At 39.9% G+C, this 27,822-nt stretch overlaps 1 protein-coding gene across 7 annotated transcripts in view; it reads left to right on the forward strand.

Moving 5' to 3' along the window:
* Positions 1 to 27,822, forward strand: part of PLCB4 (phospholipase C beta 4) — a 390,400-nt gene that overhangs the window by 184,131 nt on the left and 178,447 nt on the right. Inside the window, exon 4 of one of the 7 annotated variants that reach the window (XM_042980904.1) lies at positions 26,154 to 26,215. The exons of the other annotated variants lie outside the window; for them this stretch is intronic. The gene's annotated coding sequence lies outside the window, so the exon portion shown is untranslated. The remainder of the gene's footprint in view (positions 1 to 26,153; positions 26,216 to 27,822) is intronic. 7 annotated transcript variants of the gene reach the window in all.

Below are 27,822 nucleotides of genomic sequence, written 5' to 3' on the forward strand. Positions count from 1 at the left end.
AACACACAGGGGAAAGGTGTTAAGGGGCAAAGAACCAAAATCCACTGCCCATGAGGAACCTGTGCTGTAGAAAAAACATGTAATGAGCTCAAGCCAAATTTGTCTACTGCCATAGAACCCAAAGTACATACCTTAATTCATTCCTCTAATAAAAACATACTGTGCATCTTCGGTGCAAGGCGTTTTCAACCATGCATCCATGACTCTTCCCCTCAGTGAGGAATTTCTTCTTTGAACCTTGTCACATACGTTGTCCAAAATGCTATGCTTGTTTTAGCATGTGAGCAAGGTGGATAGGCATGTGGAATTTGCTCAAGTATCTTCCCTAGAATGTAAAGTGTATGTAGTTCAGTCCCCAGGCATCTGAAAATGAGGCTTATTCCTAATGCTTCAGGCTCTGGTTGCCAAGCCTCATGGGAAGTTTCTCTTAAGACAAGTCTACAGCACTTACTTTAGGCTTAACTAATGTGTTTAGATGTTAACAGAGAAATAAAGATGCATTTAAACTCCCCAAGGGATGCACAACAGAAAACCCTTGAAGAGCATGAGTTGTTCAGTAGTCAGAAGGTTCATGTTCTGTCTTCATTTGTCAGGAATGGTAGTGACCTGGGCTGTGACCTCCCCTAGCTAGGGATGGAATGGTCTTGGTTCAGGAACAGACAGAATACCTGGATCTGACCAACCAGAATTAAACTCAGTCCTGAGAGTTAGGTATATGTGGAAAGCAGAGTCTCATTCCACTAGCTTTGCTACAGTGGATTATCAGCCTGGTGCTGTTGCCAATATGAAATAATTTGTTAAATTAATATGTCATCATTCCAACACGGTAAGCAAGGACTGAGTGGTACTGAAAAATCTAGAAAACAGAAGATAGCTAGCTGTACTTTAGCCATGGATTGCTGAATTTCAAAGGAATTTTTCTGGAACTTCCAAGTAACCCTGTCTTAAGGGATCATGACATGGGGCCATTTTATAAATCAAGTTTATATCAATAGAGATCATGGCAGGAAAAACAAACAAAGCACCCACTCTAGGTGTTTCAAGCAGAAAAGATTTAGAGCAAGCGTTTAGGTGCTTCCAGAATGGCCTGAACAGCTAGAGAATGAGGAACTGTGGGCCACCACTGGACTTTTGAGAACAAGGGCATGCCACTTGTTACTGTTGGTGCTGCAACTCTCTCTAAACCTCTTTTAAACCTTGCTTGCCAGGAGCACCAGCAGCAGGAGGGTGGCCACTGCCCTTCAGATATTTAAGTTGTTTCTAATTGTTTCCAATTCTAATTGGAACCAACTGCAGAGGAGTCTTGGACATTTAACAATGAGCTGGCCTCCCCTGCTGGAAAGGGTAGAATGGAGATCTACAGAGACCATCCACAACTATACTGCAGTTTTGAGAAGTGGGTTCTCTTCTTCCTCAAAAAATGAAAAATAGGTCTACCGTATGGTTCTGCAGTCCTACTTCTGGGCATATAATCCAAAGGAAATGAAATCAGTACCTCAGTGATCTGCACTCCCATGTTCATTGTAGTCTTATTTATGTTCATCAAGATGTGGAAAAAACCCTGTGTCAATGAATGAATGGGTAAAGAAAACGTGGTGGGTATATATATGTTTACAGATGTGTGCCTGCACACACGCAAGTATTATTCAGCCTTGAAAAAGGAAATCCTACCATTTGTGACAACCTGGAAAGATCTATACTGCCTGATGTCACTTATATGTGGAATCCAAAAAAAGCTGAACTCATAAAAGCAGAGAGTAGAATGGTGGTTGCCAGGCACTGGGGTAAATGAAGACATGCTGGCCAGTCTTGTGGGATGAATAAATTTTGGAGATTGAACATACTGCATGGCAAATATCCTTAATAACTTGAAAGTTGCTGAACATATATCGTAAATCTTCTCACCACACACAAGAAATGTTAACTAGGTGAAGTGATAATGTTAATTAGCTTGATTGTGGTAATCCTTTACATCTGTATATATATACACTGTATATATATACACTGTATATACCTGTATATACCTATATCCACTGTATATACCTATATCCAAACATCACTGTATATACCTATATCCAAACATCATTCTTTACATCTTAACTTTACACAGTCTTCATTTTTATTTTGTTTTTTTAACATTTATTTATTTTTGAGACAGAGAAAGAGAGAGTTGGGAGGGGGGCAGAGAGAGATGGAGACATAGAATCTGAAGCAGCCTCCAGGCTCTGAGCTGTCAGCACAGAGCTCACACAGAGCTCAAACTCCTAAACCGTGAGATCATGACCTGAGCTGAAGTCGGATGCTTAACCTACTGAGCCACCCAGGCACCCCACAATTTTTATTGTTAATTAAACCCAGTAAATCTGGGGGGAAGAAGTAGGTTCTTTAAGGATTTTATTAATGAACTCCCTTTTTGTTGGAGAGAAAACCCACCTCTCTACCACAATTTAAAATAGTGTTAAGATTAAGCTTCAGTTTTAAAAATTCATGTTTAAATTTATGGATAGTAGAATTTATATTTTTGGTATAAATTGTATGAGTCTTAACAAATGTATGGAGTCCTACAGCCACTGACATAATCAGGATGCAGAACAGTTCCTAACTCCAAAAAGCTCTTCTCTTGCCTGTTTGTAGTGAAGCCCTTTGTACATCCTTAACCCCTGGCAGCCACTGATCTCTTCTCCATCATTAATAGCTTTGCCTTTTCCAGAGTGACCTAGAATAAAATCACACAGTGTATAATGAATCTGACATTCGCACAATGCATGTGAGTTTCATCTATGCTGTTGCTTGTACGGATAATACCTTTCTTTCTTTTTTTTATTAAATTTTTTTCAACGTTTTTTATTTATTTTTGCGACAGAGAGAGACAGAGCATGAACGGGGGAGGGGCAGAGAGAGAGGGAGACGCAGAATCTGAAACAGGCTCCAGGCTCCGAGCCATCAGCCCAGAGCCTGACGCGGGGCTCGAACTCACGGACCGCGAGATCGTGACCTGGCTGAAGTCGGACGCTTAACCGACTGCGCCACCCAGGCGCCCCAGATAATACCTTTCTTTCTATTGCTGAGTAGTATTCCGTTGTATGATTGTGCTATTCATGACTTTGGAGAGTATTCCGTATTTCCTTTTATTCAAAATCTCCATGTGTATCCCGTTTTGCCTCTTACTCTTGGCAAAGAAAGGAAGAAGGCAAACATCTTCCCTTTCTTGGGTGACCTCAGACTAAGTTTTCTTTATTGACAATCAGATTATATCATCTAATTATGATTCCTGAATAGGAGCAGGATAATTAGACAAAGCTCAAGAAATGGAACTTTTCCATTCTAATATTTAGACCAAGTACCTAGAATGTAGCAAGTGCCTATTCTTACCACTTCAGTGAGTTTTCTAAAATATTAAATACTTTTTAAATGAATTATTTGTTGATTGGTGCCAGATTAGAACTGCAAGGCCAGTGAAGGCCACCTAAATTTCCATCTCAAAAAAGGGGAAACATTTTTGGCTCTATTCAACAGAGAGCCTTTCCTCTAGACAGATTTCAGCATATTCTGATGATTCATTGTAGAAATTGGTTTATCAGGTGCAGTGGGAGAAAGCACTGTTAGCCAACAGCTAAGAAAAAGAGAAAAGATTACATCATCCACTTTCAGGTTCCTGAAGCCTCAGTGGGTAAAGCTTTGGATTCTTCTAGTTTTGAGGATTTTATCCCCCACCTCTTCTCTGAAGGGTTCTGTGACCATTTTTTTTTTTTCTCAAGTCTCTTGGTTGCCCATTTGAGATCTTATTTGGACTCCGACTATACTTTCTTAGGCCCAGCTGAGCAGTCAGGGGTGAAGAAACCAAGATGTTTGTTTATGCTTACTGTATCGCAGACCTTGTATTATATTCATTGTCCCCTAACTTTTATCAGGTAGGTGGTAGTAATATCAACATTTAACAGGTAAAAGAGCTGAGGTTGAAATATGTTAGTACTTTCCCCAAATTCATGTAGCTCATCAATAGCTTGAACCCAGGGCTGCCTGGTAACAAAGTCCATGTTTTTCACGACTACGTTTTGACTTTTCCTTTGCATGTTAGCTTGAGGTCATTTAGAAGACATTGACTCTGTCAGCACTGTTTTGTATACATATAATTATATGTATCTGTAATTAAGATGATACTTGCTTATCTGGTTTACTTGCACAAATCATTTCTGAACAATGCGTGGTATGAGTAAATAATACATAAAATGTTTGTGGGCCAGTGAGATGGTTAATTAGAAACACTGAGCTGTTCCCAAGAAGGGTTGTCCAAATGCAGACGATAGTGGAATTCTTCATAGCACTTGCGCCTGGAATCAGAAGACACGTTTAATGTGCAGGCTGCCTCCATCAGTTGAGGCTTTTAGAGTACATACTTATTAGATTTGAGAGGGACATGTTTTGACCTCCCAATGTATAAAAATCTTAACAGAACTTTTTTTGTGATGGGCTCTGCTATATCATTTGAAAGTAACTTGATGAAACTAAGATCAGGGCCTTGTACCTAAAACTTTTAGGTGCTTTAGTACATTTAAAAAAAAAAAATACTCTGTTCATGAGGATGCTGATTGGTGATCAGAAGTCCAGGATGGAGCATTACTGATGCTTTATATGCTGCCATAATTATTATGGCAAAATACTTACAAGGTGCTAACTCTCCAACCTAGTTGGAGTCCCCCACATTAAATGGCATTCTGGACAACATTGTTTGAGCATTTTCTAAGTACATTTCATTTTGACAAGACATATACCTCCTAGGTGGTTCTTTGCAAAGCATATAGGCCACAGGAGCTCTGCCCTTGGGGCTGTTAGTAAAACTGTTTTTTTGGGATGTTCTGGTCCCAAGGGTCAGTAGATGTGATACATTTTAGGGTGAGCATAGCCTTAAAATCAAAAGATGGTCTTGGTTGGTATGAGGCAAGGTCAACTTGCTCTTTGTTCAAATGAAAGGGTAAGTCCTCACTGCCAGCTTGCTCACTGGCAACAATGAACTTATCTTGTAAGCTTCTGGTGATAAGAGTTGTTTTTCTCATTTGATTTTGCCTTTGCCTCTTTTGGCACCTGGTACAGTGTCTGATACACAGCACATCCTTTCTGTGATTTATTTTTTTTTGTGTTTTGTGTTTTTTTTGTTTGTTTTTGTTTTTGTTTCGTGGAAAAGATTATAAAGTTATATGGGAGTAAATCTGCACATGTAACTCAGAGGAGGCTGAAAACTCTCCCAGAAGATGGAAATCTTTGATTTGTTTGAATCCTCAGTAGATATTTATTAAAGAATAATGTATTAAGTGCTTGACATGGGTCAAGTAGCACGCAGGAAGGATAATTCCTTCTATTTCTGCAAAGCATGCCGTCATCAGTGGAAGACCTATAGATGGAGCATTATTGTTCTGGTACCACTTTGGTGACGACTTCTGCCTAACATTTATTGAGCAACAATTAGATGTCAGGCTTTCTTTAAGTCATTTCTATATGACCTCATTTAGTCCACAAAGGGCCCTGTTGAAATAGGCACTGTGATTATCTCCATCTTATAAATGAGGAAACTGAGGCACAGAGAGGTTAAGTAACCTGAAGATCACTCAGCTATAAGAGGTGTGGCTGGGATTTGAATTCAGGCAAGCTGACTCCAGAGCCCATAGTTGTAGTACCAGAGTCTACCGGTAAGCTGGGAGAAATGGGGGATCTCCACTGGGGTCCTCCTCAGGAGTTGTGGGTTAAAAAAGCCTTCCCATTCTCTCTCTTTGCCTCTATACCCCTCTCGTGCTCTCTAAAATACAATAATGATAATGATGGTGATAATAATAATAATAATAATAATAATAGGTGCCTGGGTGGCTCAGTTGGTTGAGCATCTGACTCTTGGTTTCAGCTTGGGTCATGATCCCAAGGTCATGGATCAAGCCCCCACATTGGGCTTCATGTTGAGTGTAGGGCCTGCTTAGGATTCTCTCTCCCTCTCTCTTTCTGCTCCTCTCCCCTATGTGCACGTGCTCGCTCTCTCTTAAAAAAAAAAAAAAACAAACAAACAAAACTTCCCAGAGTCAGTGGCATCTGTGTTAAGTCTTAGATGATGGGTAGAATTAGCCTAGTAAAGGAGGAGGAAGTGGAGGCTGTAGAAGTATTCTGTTCAGATGGTACATCATACACAGCGTTGGTCACTGTAGTTGCGGGGGTGGGGGGTGGTTCATGTGTGTGTTTGGGGGTAATTAATAAAAGTATGATGTGAGAGCCAGATTCTGTAAATCTTTGTTAAGCCATGCCATTAAATGAATTTTCTTCTTGTAGATGGTGGTGAGCCATTGAAGGGTTTTAATCAGGTGACATGACGCAACTTTGATTTTTAGAATAGTTAGGCTTCTTTGTAGAGCATAATGGGAAGGGTAAGTGAGAAGACTGCATGTAGAGAATAACTAGGAAGCTTTGCTGCAGCCCAGAAAAGAAGTGATGGAGACAGCCTGGAGCATGAAAAGGGGGCAGATTTCAGGGAGATCCAAGGGGTAGAACCAGTGGGACTTCATAACTGATTGGGTGGACAACAGAGAGGGCCCAGGGGACAGAGTCACATTTAGAGTATTTTGAAGCATTAAATGTGAATTTCACAGTTTCTGCTCCAGGCCAGCATTTGACTGTTCTCACAGTCCATTTCCCTATAGAAAGGGAAGGGCAAGTTCAATGTCAGAGGAATGATGTGCAAAGTTTCCTATGCACTGCCTTGGCTTTCCTTTAGAATGCTGTGGTTTCTTCAGTTCATATTACTCGTGACACAGTCTTTCAGTAAACTTTGTATGCGTGCAGTCTCTAAAGAACAGCAGTGCCAATCTCTCTAATTTACCATAAAAAGAGAATGAAATGCACCAGCAGGGTGAAAGGGGCTCTGTGAATCTTCTCTAGCTTCATGGGTGCCATACTCCTTAGGCGTTAAGACTGAACATGTCTTTTGCCTCCAAATAATAAGATTCAGGCTCTGTTCTGTTTTTATACATGTGAACACACATTTGAAATTGTGTGCATATATGAACCTTCACATGTATGTTTGGGAACAGTTATTTCCGTCAACCTTGAGTAATGCGTTTTTGTAGCGGAAAGCTATCCTTAAATGTACCATAACGTTAAAGAGAAATGTATCATTTGTCCTATGAAAACCTTGCCTTTTGCTTTTTTCTCTGTGCTTTGTTTCTGGAATATCCAGGCAACAGAAGCTGTTCCTTTGGAGGGTTTCTCTCCTGGCTGATAGGTTTTATCTGTTGCTCCAGTATGAAAATCAATGTATCACGTAAATATCCCTCATTAGCTGACAGTCTTGCAGTTTCTGTACAGTCCACATTTTCAAATGGTAAATTCCCTGCCTGTGTAAAAAATTTTAAATCTGTACTAATTACCTGGTCCTTTTGCTCTTTCCTCCTTTTAGCTTTGTAATATTTGTTCATTCAAGTGTGAAAAAGATATAATCATGCTTAATATGCTTAAATTTTTTCTAGTTTAGAACTCTTCGAATGTAACAGAGGTTCTTTTAGAGTTGTACCACACCATGGGTAATGCTAACATCAACCACATGGACAATGATTTATGAAAGTCCTTATGACATAGCATTACAGGGTGGGGGGAAGCAGGTGGCATATTATAAAATGGGACCCTATTCAGATGAGAATAAAAAGAAAAACAGAAGAAAGAATCAAAGAACAGAAGAGAGATAGCTGTTTATGGAGTGCTTACTTTGTCCAAGTAAAGGGCTAACTGCTCTACCTGCATGATCTCATGTGACCTTCCCAAGAGGTAAGCAGTGGTAGGATTACTTCTTCCATAGTTGAGAGTGGGGTTGGGAAATTTATCTAGCCATCCTTGTCCAATTCTGTACAAGGAAAGGATGGAAATGATTTTGGACCTAGTATTTCCATTTCAAAGTTTATGCTTTTATTTATTTTTTTTAAGTTTATTTATTTAGCAAGCGGGGAGGGGCAGAGAGAGGGAGAGAGAGAGAGAATCCCAAGCAGGCTCCACACTGCCAGTATGGAGCCCGATGCAGAACTCAAAACCATGAACTGTGAGATCATGACCTGAGTTGAAATATAGAGCCGGACGCTTAACACACTGAACTACCCAGTCCCCCCTCAGAGTTTATGCTTTTAACCAAAACACTGTAATTTAGGATACATGAGGGACCCTTCCAAGGGAGAGTGCAGTAGGAAGGCAGGGAAGAGGAAGGAAGAAAGGAAAAATATGGGAGAGATACTGCATAGTTAGGCTAGCTGCTTTAACAAAGAGGGCCACAAATATACAATGGCTCACGTATGGTTCATGTTATTGTTTTGCTGATCATCTAACAGTACAAGGCAGGTGAAATGGTTGGGGCTGCCATGTGTTTGTAGTTATTCAGGGATAGAAGCTGATGAGAGCTCTGACATCTGTATTATCTAGCTTCCACGTTCCTCCTGGAGATAATGTCCACCTACATAGAAGAGGCAAATTGCATAGAGAATGAATGTGTGGAGGAGGATTTTATGGGCATGCCTAGGTGTGACATTCATCACTGCCACTCTCATGTCACACACCAGCACTATCGCACTGCTCTACCTAACTGCAAGGGAGGCAGGTGAATGTGGGTATGTATGGGCCTCAGAAGGGGAGGAATACATGGATTTTGCTGATCTTCCAGGAAACAATAGGTCACAAGTTCCTATTACAGTCAAGCCTCTATATACACATTTGTATTTTTCCTTTTTTTTCCTTATTTTTGAAAGAGTGGGTGAGCAGGGGAGGGGCAGAGGGAGAGAGGGAGAGAGAGGATCTGAAGCAGGCTCTGTGCTAACAGCAGAGAGCCCGATGTGGGGCTCGAACTCACAAACCACGAGATTATGACCTGAGCTGAAGTCAGACACTTAACTGACTGAGCCACCCAGGCACCCCCGTGTTTGTATTTTTCATTCTCTGTGCTTTGTGAAAGAAGGATCATTTGCCTCATTTTACAGAACAAAGAATGGAGATTCAGGGAGTTGCCCAATGTCATGTAATTAGTAGAGTCAAACCTCCAGCCTGGCTCAATTTTTTCCCTGAGCTTCATTCTTTCTGCCCATCTTAATATACACATTATCCCTGCCACTAGTTAGTTCACTGCCACAGTCTAGTCCTTTGATAAGGAGCAATCCCAGAAAGTAAGATTCAAATCCCAATTCTGTGCTAGTCAAAATATGGCCCATGGACCAGCAGGCAGAATGGAGATCACCAGGGGGAGCTTGTAGAAATGTGTATTTTAGTCCTCACCCCAGGCCAGCTGCATGGGACCAGTCATTTTAACAGGCTCACGATCTGGATGCAGTGTGCAGCCTGAGAAGCCATGGACTCAGCTCCTAGGAGCCAACTTCTCCATGGGATCCTATTGTGTGACTGTGCTCTTTCTTCCATGCATGAGAAGAGGTAAATTCACTCTGTTAGTCATGGAATATAGCCAGTTGAGCAAAATTTCAGCCTTTATGCAGGGTAAACATGTTTAACTTAGAAAGGACTACTTAGCAACATAATATTGAATGACCGCTCAGCCCAGTTTTTAAAAAGCATGGGATATTTCCATAGATGAGCTGGAGAGGCCTGAACAAAACAGAAGAGAAGAGAACTTTGCTGTTTTGGTTTGTGAGCAACAATTTGATTTTCTAAAAAGAGCAGCTTTGTTTCTTTTCCTGAGAACGTAGGAGCACTGAGTTCTTAGTCTCAGCCCGTGCAGTTTCCCTGCTATGGTTTATCATTAGGGCAAAAACAGATGAAAGACACACACTATGAAACCATCTGCCCTCTGATTCCAGATTTCCCACAGTGGTCCAATTACTAGTGTATCCACTGTTAACCTTGCATTACAGTTACAGAAAGACCACTGCTGGTGAGATTGTTAATAGTTGATGAGTGTCAGGGAGGGTCTTTGGTGTGGTTAGACCAGTTCCCTTGTGAGTCTTCCAATATTTGTTTCCTTTAGAGCACCATTCACTGCAGAGGATGAAGGAAGGGGGATGTCAGCTGTCAAGGACCCCAAATGCCATGATAGATGACTGTGGACAGCCTTCCTATGTGGGAGTCCACGGCTTGAGAGGCACGTAGGCCAGGCACTCCTGTTTTGAAACCATAAAACTATTTTCCAGAAGTTCTTTTCTGTTGATAATTTTCTTCCACATATGTGATATTTTCCTTCAACAAATCAGGAACAGTACCACTGTTCTAGCATGATTGCCTTAGAAGGCAACCTTATGCTATTTTTATTCAATTAAATTTCACAAGACAGAGCAAATGTTTCCATCTTATTCTCTTGGAAATCTGGACACTGAGAACAGAAACTTGCTTAAGGTCAAGGCAAGCAGAATTCCAGTTGTGTGGAATCTCCCATGCAGTTTGAGAGAGCTACATAGGATGATGCAGCCAGCAAAGATGAGAGCTGGGGGTCCAGTGTCATCTGATGCAGTCATTGCTATGAGATTTCATTGGCAACTAACATGCAAAATGATCATCGTCCATACATATATGATTGTAGTGGGGCATCTCAGCCAATGATTCTTAGCTCATTCATTCATTTCTTGTCATTTATTTAAGAAGTGTGTATTGAGAATTTACCATGCACCAGGAGGACTCCAAAATGATAAAGGTTCACAGACCCTGCCCCTGCCCTGCCCTATGGAGTTCCCCATCTAGTTAAAAAGTTTGATTGTATTTCCTTCCTTGATGGTTGCATGTAACTAACAGATATGTTGTGTGCTAGATATCTTCCCTTAAGCAGGATGGCTGATGACTTTATGAAATTGTGGGCCCCAGAATCTGGGGTTTGGCATTTGGCTAGAGAATGGGGAAATCTCTAAGGATAGATTATAAAATGAAACCTAAAGTTAAATACTTTGCTTAATCATTTATTTTTTTTCTGTTTATTTCATCTATATTCCTTTGTAAGTATTGAATGCTCCCTATGTGTGAGACTTCATGTGGGATATGCAAAGATGGATTCAGTTTCCTGTGTGTCCAAAATTTCTTTCAGGCTTAGACATGAGCTAGGAATAATTACAGTGCTAGGTGTAAAGTTTCATTGGCTGGGAGAGGTGCATGTAAAAAGTTGTGGGTTCAAGGGAAGAGAGAATGAGATCTCATTTGGAGGAGGAAGTGACATCTGAGCCAGACAGGATTGTAAAATGGGGAGATAAGTGGACAGGGGGTTTATTTTAGGCAGAGAGACAAATAGGGAAGAAAGTACAGAGATGAGTGACTAAGAAGACATTAAGGTGAACTGTGAGATATGAAAGCTATGTCAGAAGTATCAACAATTGTCTTACTCAGCAGCTTCCGGGAGCCCATCATCATGTTAGTAATCCCTTAGGGAGATTGGAGTTTTTTTTATGTGTTTTTATTCTATCTACCTACCTACCTACCTACCAACCTACCTACCTACCTACCTATCTATCTATTGAGAGAGCAGGGGAGGGGAAGAAGGAGAGAGGGGTTGGAGGGAGAATCCCAAACAGGCTCCATGCCCAGCACAGAGTCTGACATGGGACTCAGTCTCATAACTCTGGGATCATGACCTGAGCCAAAATCAAGAGTTGAACGCTTAACCACCTAAGCCACCCAAGCGCCCCTGGAGGATTTTTTAAAAATCCAAATAAGATGTGATCATTTAAAAAATATAGAAGGTGCATAAAATTATAAAAAGAAAAAAAAAAACTTGGCAAGAAACCTTCACCCAAGTGAAACCTCACTCTGGCTGACACTTGAGTATTTTCCTTCAAGTCTTTTGTATTTTGTTTGTGTGCATCTTTTTGAATAGTTGAAACTGTGTGATACATTCTTCCATTTAAACCCCAGCATTTACCTGTGTTATGAAAAGCTCTTTGAAACCGTCATCGTTAATGGCCTTGTACTGTTCTGTCCTGTGGCTTTGTCACACTTGACGTGACTTCACCCTGTTGTTGGAGGTCTAAGCTGTTCCACGTTTTCCACTACAGACTGGCTGTTGGCCAGCTAGCACCTTTTGTATTTTGCAGATGGTTAAAGCCAGGATACTTAGAATAGGCTGAGATGGGGACTGACTTACTTGGTTGCTAGGAGCCAGAAGGAACCAAGAGACTCATGTACACAAAAATCAGCCCTCTGGCTAGACCAGGGAGCTATGAAGTTTCTAGGAGTGGGGGTGGGGGTAAAGATTAATTAGGTACTAGGGGATGTCCCCTGAGAAGTTTGATCTGAGTGGGCCCCCAGGAAAGAGATCAGTGATCTTCAGGCCCAGGGGCATTTGGTTGCTCCCATTTTCCAGGAGAGTTTGGGCCAACACATTGGCTCTTCACCTTGGATTCCCAAGTTGGGACAAGGAGGCAGGGAGACCTGTGAAAAGGCAAGTATGTTCTGCTCCCTTCTTTGACCTGGGGAGGTAGGATGGGTAGGGAGGGGTGTGAGATGCTGCCCTAATTTTTTTTTGAAAAATGAGATTTTTCATCCCATTAGTTGGAGTTAGAAACCAGAAAAGCATTCTCCTCAGAAAGAAAAATGAGGAAAAAACTAATGCCTGCCTTGCTTGGATTTTTAGTGTTACCAAATACCGTTGTGTTTGTGACTTATTCGTTGTATACTGTGGGCCTGGCCTGCTCCTCGTTGACCCTTCTTATCTTTGGCCCCAACTTACCTTCATGAAAGTTCACTCTAAGAGAAGAACATTGAAATGGAGGGAGACAAAAGTCCTCACCGAGTGTGGTCCAGTAAATCCAGATATTAACTCCATTGTAAATCCCAGCAGACACGGGTGTATCAGAAATGTGGTTCCGTATGCTGGATGTGTGTTCGTAATAACTGTGCCTGAAGGCCTGCTCGAGTTACGATTCAGCAAAGGAAGGAGACAGGAAGGAGACTATTAGCTTAGGGCAAAGAAACATCTGTTCCAGGAGACCCAAAAAAAAAAAAAAAAAGTATACCACATTTTACATAATAGATGCTGCTTTGAAGGTTTCTTTGGAATTTCCCATATTAAATCATGCTCCAAACTTTCTTAGAAACTGCACTTTTTAAAAGAGCCATTCTATTATGGGTTTTTTTTTTTGTTTTTTTTTGTTTTTGTTTTTGTTTTTTTTTTTAGAGAGAAAGCAGAATTCTCCACTCTGAGATGAGGGGGTCTTCATTCAGATATTGGCCTCATGATTTAATAGCTTTGTGACTTTGGAAAAATGATTTCATTGCCCCAGATCTTAGTTTCCCTATCTGTAAAATGAATGCAATCCTAACACCTGTCACACAAAGTATTGATACAGATTAGATGTGAGAAAACATTTTTTAACACAATGGGAAATAAAGTTAAACCCTTGAAAATGTGACTATTAATAATCTTCAAATTAGCCAAGTGATATTCGGCATGTAAAGTAAAATTTTGGAACCATATTTTTCTGTCTATGAGTCATATTTGTAGGCTATGCACATTATCACATTCAAAACAATTCGTGGTATATTAGGTTGAAATGATGGAATGAAAATACTCCAGCCTAGGAGAGTCAAAGTAAGTCAGCTGAACTGGGAAGTAACTACATATCTAAACCGAATTCTAAATTGTTTTACGATATTATGTTTATCACATAATAGTGTATTACCTAATTTTGCTCAAAACGTGTCGGTTCTTATATTTAAAATGATAGTCTTGTGTTTAGTTGGAAATATGGAACTGAATGATTTTGTAAAATTGAGGAGGAGTTAAATTTAGGGTCCCTGGGAAAACTCTATGGTTAGATGGTTAATATTACTTATTTAGTTTAAAGTATTGAAGCATTAAACACACTCAAAAATTTCAATAAATATTACATAACTATATTATTTGGGTACCAATTTACAAATATCTGCCATATGAGTTAAACAAAAGTAAAACATCCAGAAGTAAAAATACGGCTAAATATTATAAATGGCTATTTTACAGGCCTTGCTACAAAATGCTATTATAACATCCAGATGCCCTAACTCAGAACCTTCATGATTCTTACTTATCGCATTACCATTGCCTTACTTATTCCTCTGAATGGAAGGGGAGCCATAAATAAGAACAATTTGGGAGAATGCAAAGGCTGACCTGGAAAGGGATGTGGAGTGAAGTGTAGACACACACTTTGTCGTCACATAGCATAACTGAGTCTTTCCTTCCCTCATTCCATATTCATTCCTTATTCAAGAGTCTCTAATCTCGCCTCTTAAAATACCAGTCACTCTGCTAGGTACGGGGTTTGAGAAGCAGGTGGGGAGATTCAAAGATAAGATACAAACTTCTTTTTTTTAAATGTTTGTTTATTTTTGAGAGAGAGAGGGAGAACTTGAGCAAGCGTGAGCGGGGGGGGGGGGGGGGGGGGCAGAAAGAGGGAGACACAGAATCCAAAGCAGGCTCCAGGCTGCTGTCAGCACAGAGCCTGATGCAGGGCTCAAACCCACAAACCTTGAGATCATGACCTGAGCTGAAGTGGGATGCCCAATCAACTGAGCCACCCAGGTGCCCCAAATACAGACTTTACTGTGTCAAGTTGTTTGTGGTAAAATGGACAGATTTGTGCTCCTGATAATTACTGTCATCCAGAAAAATGATGTTGCTAAAGTCCTTTAAGTCCTTGCTAAAGTTTTAAGTCCTTGCTAAATATCATAGGTAACTGACTTTAATTTTATTATTCTCCTCTACTCATATCCTGGATGGCTTTTCTAGCTTATTGCTCCCTTATGATTTTTTTCTGAATTCCTTTAACTCTTCCTCAGAACTTCTTAATCCTTTTAAATAGCTTTTTTACATAATAAAACTAAAATGTGCACATACTGCCAGAGCCATATAGAGTCAACTCTCACCCCACCCATCCTTGTCTAGCAGGTGTATCAGTTAGCATTTGCTATGTAACAGATCACCCCAGAATTTTGTGGATTTAAAAAACAATTGTGTTCTTTTCCACAATTTTGTGTATTCATTTGGAGGTGTTACTAGTCTTGGCTGGCTCAGCCAGGACTGGATGGTCTAGGATAGCCCCAATCATGTATTTGTTTGGAGTGTCAAACAGGATAACTGGTTTGACGAAGGCTTCTCTCCATATGGCCTGTCCTCTTCCAGCAGGCTTTCTTAGTCTTTTAACATAATAGTCTCTGAATTTCAAAGAGAAACGAGAAAGAATACCCCAGTGTGGAAGGGCTGTACGTGCTTTTCATGTGTCTGATTTGCAGCAAAGCTGAGTCATATGCCAAACCCAGATCCAAGATCCGCTTGGAGAAATCTCCACATCTTGTTGGGAGAAGCTGCAGGGTCACCTTGCCAAGGGGCAGGATACAGAGAAGGGAAGACTTTGTGACTGTTTTTGCAAACAGTCTATGGTGGCTCAGGAGGGAGCAATATATGTTTGAGCCAAGAAGGGTCACGCCTCCTCTTCGGTCAAAGCCCATTGGCTGGAACTAGACATGTGGCCCCTTGCATGGATGCAGAAGGGGATGTAGAGTAAAACCTTTTGTGCAATTAGGTGTTACGTTGTCTCAAATGATAGTTAGATCTCACCCTTTAACTCCATAAAAATCCATTCAGGCCTTTGAGAGTTGGTCATATTCAGAGATACCATCAATTTCCATCTTCAGGCTTTCAGGGATCGGAGGTGGGTCTTCTAACGATACGGATTTGTGGGAGGTCAGAGAGTTGTATGAAGTGGTTTGTATTTTCAGAAGCAAAATTATGGTAGAGGTTATTTCTCCTGTCTCTAAATTCCTGTAAAATATTGTACTGTTTGTGTTGAATTATCTATCTACCTCTTCTTCTCTGCTGGATTGGGTTTCTAAGTGTGGAGGCTGTGCCTTACCACTGTCAAGTTCTGGTTAGTGTCTAGTCCAGCAGGGTTACACTGAAATAACTAACACAGTCCCTTGGAGAAGAGGCAGAAGACTGTAGTTAACCCTAGGACCCTCATTTATTCCCTTTACATTGTGTTAATGTCCCATTTAATTATTTGCTCTCCCTCCCCAAGTCACCAACATAGAGTCAACCAACATATTGGACCACCAGCTTCCTCTGTTAATTTCTTCATTGCAGCAAAGTCAGAAGAGGAACGCATTTATTTATTCTACACAAGTATATATTGAACACCAACTTCATGTCACACATGTTTTATATGACAGATGCAGCAGAAAATATATAAAGTTTCTGCTCTGTTGGAAGGATATAACAAAATATATTGAATAGTAGGTATCAGATGTTGATGTATTTTATGTAGAAGAATAGAACAGGTAGAGGGAAAGAAATCCTGGTGGTGGTAGTGGGTGGTATGTTATTTTGTAAATGAGAGGCATATACAAAAATATAGTGACATGCGAACAGTGATCTGCATGTAAAGAGCCAGGCAGATACTCAGAAGAGCAGTCCAAACTGAGGAACAGTATATGCAAAGGTCCTGAGACAAATTATGAATGGCGTCTATGAAGAACAGGAAGAAAATCCGTGTGTTTGGAGTCAAGTGAGCATGGGAAAGGAATAGGAGAAGGGAGGAGAGTGGTATAGGGCTACATAATAGAGGGCCTTATAGCACAGTGCACAGACTGGCTCATATTCTGAGGAAGATGGGGAGTCATATAAGCAAAGGATAGAAAACTAAAGGCTTTGAGAATTCTATGGGCTTGGGGACAGAAATGGCAAAGGGGGAAAATGTGTATTTTTATTCTATGATCTTTTTTTCTCCCTCTCATCCTTCACATACCTGTGTAAAAAAAATTTACTTTCAAGATTGTGTGCTAGCAAATCATTAATATCTATGAAAATACATAAAATGATATTTGGACATATGTTGGAAATACTGCCTTCCACCAGCAATAAATAGATTAAGGACAAATAGACTATGTAGCTTTTGCTATTAATTCTTGAGATACATTCTTTTGCTATTAGTTCTTGAGATAATTCTATGAGATACATTCCTTCTAAAACTGAGTCCTATGTTAATGTATTGCCTGTATTATAATCTAGGCTCTCAAAAGGATAGTTTTTAGACTAAGTCTAGACTACTTAAATAGTTTTAGTAAAACCCAACTAACTGTATGTTATAAATAAAAATAAGCAATTGTCTAACTTAAAATGGCCTTCCTGTCATATGGCTTCACATGGGATGATGCAGAGGGGTGTAAGCATTGACTTTCTTGGTGAAAAAACAACCCTCATGAAGATACTTTGTTTTTTGCAGACTTATTTTCTATAAAGAAAACCATCAAGCACAAAGAGTGCTTAAGTGTGGTAGGAATACTTAAAAAAATATTACAACAGTAACAATAAACATAAACAATGGACAACTTTTTAGAAGCATTTAGAAATACAGTTAAAGTCAATCTCATGGAATTATTTTAACCAAGCCAAACCCAGCCTTGTTATGAACATACTCATTTCTTTCCAGGGTAATTTGGTTAGAACTGAGTTACTGGTTTCATGTGACTGGCTTTGGGCTGTTGTATGCATTTTTGGTCAAAGAAAAAATTGAATTATCATTTTTACTTGGAGTGGCCCTCAGTACATAAAGCCTGATCTTCGGTCCCTTTGCACAATGTAGTCCTCCTAGTCCTAGAATTCATAGAAAATGTAGGGGTTGGCAGAGGCTAGAATGCTCTGCTAGCAGCTAACAGCTGCTAATAGAATCCATGTCTATTATGAAATAATTCCTTCAATAATATATAGGGAGCTGCATTGTTCCCAGAGCCTTCTATGTATGTCATCTCGTCTACCTTTGGGAACCCCTTCAGAATGACATGCATGACCATCTTCAGACGGGGACATTTCTTGAAGAGTGATTTGTGGAATTCTCCTTTGGTTTCATGATAATTGGTTGAATCCAGTCTTAAAATTAGTCTTTTCCTCTCTGAGTGCACTCTTGCCCACTGGACTGAGTCCGTGTGTCTCATGTAATTGTGAGCTTCCCTGTGTAGGTGTGTGTATTGAGGCATATCTAAAAATAGGCTGGAGTTTAGGGTTCGAGCTTCTTCCCTCCTCCCACCCCATTTACTATGTATTTTTTGGACGCAGCTGCCTTCATTTGGATTTAATAATTAAGTAGGCTGAAAATATAAGTAACCTATAAACATATTTGGTATGTATCTCTGCCCATAAACGCTCACACTTCAAAAAACTTTTGCAGAAGTGAGTCCTTATTTGGCATATGGGGAGGATGTTACAGCTATGAGGGAAGAGGCTGATTTAAGTTTGGAAGGTAGCATTTAGGGGAGATTCTTTGGTGTCTGGTTCTGCATCCTTAGCATCCATTTCTGCAGGCTTAAAGCCTTTGTGCTCATTGCCTAAGAATAGCTGAGAACTATTTCATTCTTTTGACCATAAAGGGAAATGTCAGTTCTGTAGTCAATCATTTAAGCTTTGGAATATGATCTACTGCTTTGCAGAGAACTATGAAGGCACCTTGGAGTACTACATCTACTTTAAAATACAGCCACAAAATGCAGTGGGAGTCCCAAGTCTTTAAGACTACGGGAAGGAGGTCATCATGAGTCATGACTTCACAGAGAGAGGATTCAGATCAACTGTTCAAATCTATAGGAAACTAAATAGAAGGGAGGGCCTGAGGTCCAGTGAGAGGTTGTTTTCATGAGCCCTCAGCATCTGTGTATACACTTCCCATCACTAGAATCTGTATATTCATGTAACCAGGAATGCTTCCATAGCATCTTCCTGGGCACAGAGCTGTGGGCCAAGTGATGTCTTCAATCTTATGCCTGGAGTCAAAGAATGACTCTACTTATGGGGCATCTGGTGAAACTGTGGGTGCTCTGTAAATTTCAGGGAGTGCTTTTCACTCACCAGGGAGCATCATCATTTTCCAATGTGTTTGTTACCAATGAATATTTTATTAAAAAAAAAAAAAAACCAAAAACTCTGACAGTAATTTCACACACTGCTGGAGAACGGGCTTCTGCTGTTTGATTATATCAGATAAAACTTACACCTTCCCTGAAATATAGGAGTTAAAGAACTTAAGGCAGCAGACTCACCTGACTCAGGTACAGACCTAAAAGATTTTCTCTGATTAATCATCAGGCATTCATAGATGAAAATATTAGGAGACAGAAGGGACTAGGAGGATAACTCACATTATTATTGGCACTTGAATTAGAATTTGTCTTAAAAATACCAATTTACTTTGATAAATGCTACCCAGGCCTTAACTGTGTTTGTGACTGATTCCTTTGTGAAATGAAAGCGTCAGTGCACAATGAACTGTTCTGATAAGCTGCTTCACAGGTTTAGAATATATTTAAAGCTAATCTTCAAGAACTAATATGTAATGATGCTATTTTATTTTTATGAACCATGGTTTTATATCCTACTGTTTATCTGATTTGAAATGGTTGTAATGTTGGGAGAACGTTAATATTGAACCATGCCAAAACCTTAATAAACTTAGTCTTGAACTAATATTTCAGGCTTATGTAGGATTTCTGTATGCTAAAATAGTTTTTAATATTGCAGAAATGCAATAGTGACCTTTCCATAAAACCTTAATAAAATTACTTTGTGATATAAACTGCAGGAGAGAGGGGAACTTTCTTGAATGAGATTATGCATGATTTATCTGCATTTCGTGGTTTATCTTCTATCTCATTTCTTCAGATCCCTTGTGTTTTTCTTTCCCTTTAGCCAAACAGTGATTTGAATAATTTAAACTAGAGAACAGATACAGAATTTTCAAAGACATGTTTTCCCTTTGCACCAGTGTCATTTACCTGTTGCTGATGTACCAGTTGTCTTGATAATTCTAATAGTCTCCATGCTGTTTAAAAGAAGTAAACAGGGTGCCTGGGTGGCTCAGTCGGTTAAGCGTCCGACTTCAGCTCAGGTCACGATCTCGCGGTCCGCGAGTTCGAGCCCCGCGTCAGGCTCTGGGCTGATGGCTCAGAGCCTGGAGCCTGCTTCCGATTCTGTGTCTCCCTCTCTCTCTGCCCCTCCCCCGTTCATGCTGTGTCTCTCTTTGTCTCAAAAATAAATAAACGTTAAAAAAAAAAATAAACAAGGTAGAAAATTTCACCCATAAGTTTCAGGTATTTAATATTGAAAATACAATTGGGCGTCACACATAGCTGCTGCTTAGCAAAGCAGTGTACGATGGTTTTATGACAAGTGTTGAGTAAGAATAGCGTACCAGTTTATAAAATTAAAGTGATGGATGTTTGGCAAGCAAACTGCACCTTCTCAAAATTGAAATGTTGGCCAGTATCCTGAAATTGAAATTCTTTGTTTCCCAGAGACTGGCATACGAATGACCAAAAATGACCAAAATCAGAAGCCTGTAGCTTGGGCTTTATAATATATTTTGTTCTAGTTTAGGGTGGAAAAAGTCTTAATTAAGTGTAGTCACTGTGAATCATTGTTTTCTAAACTGCTTTCTGTGGTCTTTTTGATGGCTTGGCTCTTGCAAGACTCTTTCAAGTTCGCAAATCAAAGACAAGATGATGGCTGTTTAAGTAGAAAGTTGTGTTTTTTATTAGTTCCAAGACTATTTGCAAATACAAAATTGTACAAGCATTTCCCAATCATTCTGTATCTGTTTATCACTTGAATTTTAACCAATATTCGTATACAGAATAAACATCAGAAAGCATTTCACTGCATACTTGAGTTGAGAGAATGCTCAGACTACTTTGGGTCAGAAGAATCTGGAAAAGGGCTGATAAGATCTAAAGATGGACTAACCCTACTTTATTTTCTGAAAAGTCATTAGAGGGCAATTATTCCCATCTCACTCAGTGCAACAATCCTTTTACAACTTCTAAGAACAGAGGGACATCTCAGTCCTTAGGTGATGAGAAGTGTCTACTCTGAAACCTGAAAATTCACACTTTTCATTGTTAAATAATTTTCCTGATACTGATTTAAAGTTACATTCCTTTTTTTCAAAATATATGTTATTGTCAAGTTGACTAACATACAGTGTATATAGTGTGCTCTTGGTTTTGGGGGTAGATTCCTGCAATTCATCACTTACATACAACGCCCAGTGCTCACCCCAACAAGTGCTCTCCTCAATGCCCATCGCCCATTTTCCCTTCTCCCCTACCACCCCCCATCAACCCTCAGTTTGTTCTCTGTATTCAAGAGTCTCTTAGGGTTTGCCTCTCTCTCTGTAACTATTTTTTCCCCTTCCCTTCCCCCATGGTCTTCTGTTAAATTTCTCAAGTTCCACATATGAATGAAAACATATGATACCTGTCTTCCTCTGACTGACTTATTTCACTTAGCATAACACTGTCCAGTTCCATCCATGTTGCTGAAAATGGCAGAATTTCATTCTTTCTCATTGCCAAGTAGTATTCCATTTTATATATAAACCACATCTTCTTTATCGATTAATCAGTTGATGGACATTTAGGCTCTTCCCATAATTTGGCTATTGTTGAAAGCACTGCTATAAACATTGGGGTTCACGTGCCCCTATGAATCAGTACTCCTGTATCTTTTGGATAAATTCCTAGTAGTGCAATTGCTGGGTCGTAGGGTAGTTCTATTTTTAATGTTTTGAGGAACCTCCACACTGTTTTCCAGAATGGCTGCACCAGTTTGCATTCCCACCAACAGTGCAAGAGGGTTCCCATTTCCTAAGACCACTAATCTTTGGTACATAGTTTTTCCTCTGAATGAACACAGAATATCTCTATTACTCCGTCTTCCATATGAGTGAGTTTCAATACATGCCATCTGTCAGAATGGGGATCACATTGGTATTGGACCAGCAGTTCATGGTCATTGTTCTTTCCCAGCTCCATCAGTAGGGCTGTGGGACTCAGCCCAGTTCACCGGTTCTTGCCTTCTGTTCCCACCCAGTTATAGGAAGAGCTTAGATTGACTCTGAAATCTCTGGAAACTTCTTTTATTAATTGTTGCTTAAATGGCATGACTTCCTTCACCAACTCCTCTGTTTTGTTGATATGCTTCTTAAAATTGTGACATTGGATTTACAAAATAGTGCAAAGCAGTGGCAGGATCTGAGAGAGTTTGCTGAGATTGTTCTAGCCATTCATCGATTTCTTGTCTTTCCCAAATCCCATTAGGGTACAAACAATGACTTCTTTACTATTAGCTCATGAAGACTGTCGTTCACTGAAAGTTCAGATGGTTTTCATATAAAAAAGCCAGTTTTTAGAAGTTTTTAATTCATTATTTAATAAAGAGTGTTATGTTAGTTTCAGGTGTACAATAAAGTGATTCAGCAACTCCCTACATTACGTAAGTCCTCATCATGACAAGTGCACTCCTTAATCCCCATCACCTATTTAACCCATTCCTCTACCTAACCCCCCTCTGGTGACCATCAGTTCTCTATAGTTAAAAGTCTGTTTCTTGGCATGTCTCTCTTTTTCCCTTTGCTCATTTGTTTTGTCTCTTAAATTCCACATATGAGTGAAATCATATGGTATTTGTCTTTCTTTGACTGACTTATTTTGCTTAATATTTTACTCTGTAGCTCTATCTATATCACTGCAAAAGGCAAGATTTCATTATTTTTTATGGCTGAATAATATTCCATCTGACACACACACACACACACACACACACACACACACACACCCCACACATACACATATCCCACACATCTTCTTTATCCACTCATCAATAGATGGACACTTGAGCTGCATTTGGCTATTATAAATAATACTGCTATAAACATAGGGGTGCATGTATCTTTTTGAATTACTGTTTCTGTGTTCTTTGAATAAATACCTATAGTGCAGTTACTGGATTGAAGGGTAGTTCTCTTTTTACCCATTTTCCACAATGGCTGCACTGGTTTGCATTTCCACCAACAGTGCATGAGGGTTCTTTTTTCTCTGTATCCTTGCCAAAACCTGTTGTTTCTTATGTCGGCTTTTTTTTTAAATTTGGTCCTGTAGGTTTGTTGTTCTTGTTGTTGTTGTTTAACCAACATGAAGATCTTTGTGTTGATTACTCTTACATGGATCTTGATAGTTTGACTCATTCTTCCAAGCAATCGTTTTGTAGTAGTGAGCTCAGCTGGGACATATCAGGACATCTAAAGTGCTAGGAGTGCTGGTGGAGATGTCGCAGGAGGCAACTGAAAATGAGGAGTGGAATTCTGGAGAGGACCAAAGAACAGTGATATTGCAGGATCACCACAGGAGGGAGAATGAGAACAAACAAGGATGGAGGACAAAAGTGGGAAACCAGGATGAGTTGACTATAGGGTGATGGTAGAGGTTAAATTCTACAGAGATTAAGAAATCTCAGGAACGAGATAAGGATACTGCATGTAAAGCCTTAAAAGTCCAGCTTCTCAAACGTCATTTTGGACAGAATATTTAACATGGATTTCATATTTTAAAATACTTACAGAGAATTGATAGTTAGGAAATGGTCATATGGAGCACAGCTTATTTTTACTATTTACAGAAAATTGGCCATGGGAGTGTGTGACATAGATGGCCAACATATGCCTTAATGATAAGTGTTCCTGTCTTTTAAACTTCAGATGTTTTGTCCACAAAACCTGATTTAACTCATTCATGTAATGGCCATAATTGAATCCTATTTCCTTTCCCGTTTTGCCTCGAGGGTTGGTTTCAATTAGGGCAGAAGAAAAATAAAAATATTTATCATGGCTTAGTCACACTTGTGATTTTATTTGAGTAAAGCATAGGCAACCACATAAATTTTATTAAAATGCCCACCACAAATATTCCAAAATAGCGCTGTAGGCCAACTAATGTCATGGACTAAGTGGTTAGATCTTGATGTTTTGATAATACTAAGTTTTCTCTATCACATTTAAAAGACTCTAAAAACAGAGCTAAGCATTAAAGATAACAGTGATCTTTTTAAAGTGGAAATTATGAAAACATTTAAAAATAAATGCAAGAAACTTGAATTCCATTTTCTTTTAGATAACCAAAAATATCTCCTGATTTGGAAGCTGGAGTAACAAGGATCTGTGTGGGGTGAATTTGAAATGAGAAGTTGGATATTGACAGAAATATAGGCATCTCCTTTATGGAGGTGGTCCTTAGTTTTGGTTGAAGTACTTCTTATTAAAATATCTTATTAAATACAATCCCAAGAAGAGATGACTTTCCCTCATTTGGGTTGGAGGCCATATATTCAAAATGTTTTACTGAATTTAAGGAACTTTCATCATGAGGATCAAGGTCAGACAGTGAGAGTTTAAAATCAAAAGGCTTAAGTGCTAGTTCTTAACCATAATTTGAGACAATCTAAGCTTTCTGAGCTCCACTTTCCACACTCTGCATTTGAGTTATGATTTCCAACTTAGAGAGTTTGTGAACGTACTTGGTAAAATGTAACTATCACATGGATGTCCAGCGCCCTTATTTTGAGAGCTTTGTGAAGCTTGGCGGGTCAGCACGTTAGCCCCCAGCACCTGCATTCAGAGCTGAGTTGTGACAGGAGCTGCGTTCATATCTCATTACTTAAGGACGTCCTCTTCTCTTGCCTAATGAGAATGTCATTTTCCTCCTCCGTGGGTCAGGCTGTTGACTTCTTCCTGGTGTCTTTGAAACTTGCCTGAAATCTTGTAGCATTTTAAAATATGCTGGGTCAAACTTTACCCCTTAAGAAACAAAATAATTGATTGCAGACACATGGGCCCAAATGATTTTCAGCAATTTTGCTTATTAGTGTGGACACGGGGTGGGGGGGGAGGGGGTGGAATCCGAGGGTTTGTCTAACAAAGGGGCAGGGAATTTCATTCAAGGAGCTCCGTTTTTGCTCTTTTTCCCAGCCTGCTGATATGGCTTGAATTAGAAGTTGGAGACATTTGCTAAAATAAAATACAACATGAACCCTTGGGAATTGCTTCACATCCTACTTCTCTGACCTCTGATCTCCTTCCCATTGCCTCTGGGCTTTGTGAGAGTGAGGGATGTTTTTCAGTTTCTATATAAGCAATGGAAGCAAACACATTTTAAAATAATCCAGTAAAAGCACACATCGTATGAAAGGAACAATTATTTGAAGGCCGTTGACCTTACCAGAATTGGGCAAGCATTTGGCATCTTTAAAGTCTGCTTTGCTACTGAAGAGCTGTTCTAGAAATGTCACCGTGTCATTACCTTGTCAGTTGCTCTTCAATACACAATAATAATACATTGTTTTTAATCTTATTTGGAGCCATTTGAATGTGGCTTTAATTTTGGGAAATAAAATCTATTTCAGGAGGACATACATGGCTTTTAAATAACATCTACATTTATTTGAAGCCCAAGTAATGTTTAGTCAAACCAACTGGAGCTAGAAGGGTTCAGAAAAATGACTGCTTCAGCCCCTGAGACTGTTTGAGTCTCCTTACAGGCAAGGAAATGAAGGCTCTGAGAGCCTAGGGGCTTCCTCAAGGACACGCAGCTAGTTGGGGCAGAGACAGGACCGGAATCCAGGTCATCCATTTCTGACCACCCTGCTCTTTCTAGACCCACAGGCTATACAGGTGCTATTAATTTAATATTGATTGTGGAAGTAATGAAATCTATAATTCAAGTCAGACCCAGTTTTTCGGGTGTGGCCAAATTACTTAACCATAAAATTTGGATCATACTAATTAGAAGACCTATTAGAAGACCTGTTTCAAGTGGTGTGAACATTGGTGCTGGTGAATGGCAGTGAAACATGAAGCGTTCAATCCCTGCTGACCTATCAGACAAAGCCAAGACAGTGTATGTTCTAATACGTACACATAGTTTGGTTTTTTGTATTTTTTTGTTTTTCTAAGTAAACTTGACATCCAATGTGGGGCTCGAACTCACGATCCTGAGATCAAGAGTGGCATGATCTACCGACTGAGCCACCCGAGTGCCCCTGAGGAATAGTAGTTTCTATGTGCCCTCTCACTTACAGAAACCAACACACGGTAAGTTTTCTGCCTCGTTGGAGATCATGGCTAATTATGACACCACATCTGGAAAAAAGGAAACCAAAATCCTGAAAGTATGACCGTTCTCTCACAAATGAACTGAGATTAGAGATTTTTGCTTCCTTTTCCTTTCAGACTTCTTATATAAAAATTGCATAAAAAACAAAGAAGAAAGGTTTGTGGGTCTTTGAAAGAATTTGCACAAATAGAAAAAAAATCAATCTTCTAAAACCTTAAATTCCAAGTAACTGTTTTTCTCACTATCTCTAGGAGTTTCATCTCTGTCCTTAGTTTAAGCATTTGAAGAGTGGAGATGGAACAGTTTTGAACATGTAAGTAAGGAGGTCATTGAATTTGTGTGAGATTTGAGTTTATTCGGATTAAATCTCTTTGACCACAGCTTATTTTCAAGTCGGGTAGTACCTCTGTGTGTGTGAATATTATAAAAGCTGTTAAATTTGGGTACCTTTTAGCTCAAAACCTAAGGAAACATATTTTCTCCTTTTATGGTCTGGACTCCACTCCAATATGCACAGTCCTAGGCTTTATCCTCTTCTTCTGACTCCTGTGTAATAATAGCAAAGGCCTATTTATAAATTTGCTTGGAGAACACTTAAATATCAGGAATCTTGATTAAATTTAAGAGCTCGTTGTCTCTGTGTTTATTTTAATAGGAAAATAGTTTTTAAAATAAAGGATTTCTCAAGCCTTTGAATTGGCACCTGCTCCTAGTCCAAAGCAGTTGCCCTGTTTTTGTGAAGTCCTGTCTTGCAGTCCTCAGACTTATCCCATACACCTGCCTGAGGCAACATTCAGATAGATTATTCAAGCAAGGATAAAATAAAAATCTTTCCTTTGAAACACTCAGATAATCAAGGCAAGGTGAAACCTCTAAAGAGACCTTTTTTTTTTTTTTCTTGACATGTATGATTCATATCGGTGATGCTTTGCCTAGTAATTATGGCAGAGCCAGTCCAAGGGCAAATGAAGGGCAAAGTATGGAGGACTGGGCATAAGAGAGAGAAGGACCTTATGAGCAGTGGGGTAGGGTTTCCTCTAAAGAGGCAAGCTCTGTGGAAAAGAAAACCACAGGGGCACCTGGGTGGCTCAGTCGGTTAAGCAGCCGACTTCGGCTCAGGTCATGATCTCATGGTCTGTGAGTTCGAGCCCCGCGTCAGGCTCTGTGCTGACAGCTCAGAGCCTGGAGCCTGCTTCTGTTTCTGTGTCTCCCTCTCTCTCTGCCCCTCCCCCGTTCAAGCTCTGTTTCTCTCTGCCTTTCAAAAATGAATAAATGTTAAAAAATTAAAAAAAAAAGAAAAGAAAACCACATACCCCCTGAGAACATGTCTAGGGTGCGTCCCCACCTTTGAGGACCCAGGTGCCAATCTGAGCCATCCTCAAGCTGACCTCAGAGGTCACAGCTTAAGGAGGGGACCCAGCAGAGGTGAGGTTAGGATGTACAGTCAGCCAAGAAGTGATTCATAGGCTCAACCAGCTGCAGAACCAGGTGAAGAACGGAAACTCATTCTACAGACTGAGTTCCAATTGGGCACCAATGGGGGGTCAGGGGGAGAGCAGGGTATGAGTTGGGAACAGGAGCCTGGGAACAGAATTTCAGGATCTTGGAGAAAAGGGCAGGTGCACGCAAAAATGGAACTGACATGTGCATTTGGGTAACAGGAAAAGACTTTATTGGCCTTGGCCTTGGTTATTTTTAGGTTTGTTTGGGAGCTCTCTCCTCTACGCACCTCCTCTTGCTCACCCATTCTCTCTCAAACAAAAAAACATAAAAAATGAGGTTCAGGCATGGAAAGGGAAGAGAAAGATGCAAAGGGCTCAGTATATTTGGGGCAATGAGTTAAGTCTCATAAATCCAGTGAAGAATGTAAGTGGCAAACTGATACTTTTTGAGTTTTTTGAAATGACCCTGCTTTTCAGT

The sequence above is a fragment of the Panthera tigris genome, chromosome A3 (assembly GCF_018350195.1).
Source record: "Panthera tigris isolate Pti1 chromosome A3, P.tigris_Pti1_mat1.1, whole genome shotgun sequence".
NCBI classification, from domain to species: Eukaryota; Metazoa; Chordata; class Mammalia; order Carnivora; family Felidae; genus Panthera; species Panthera tigris.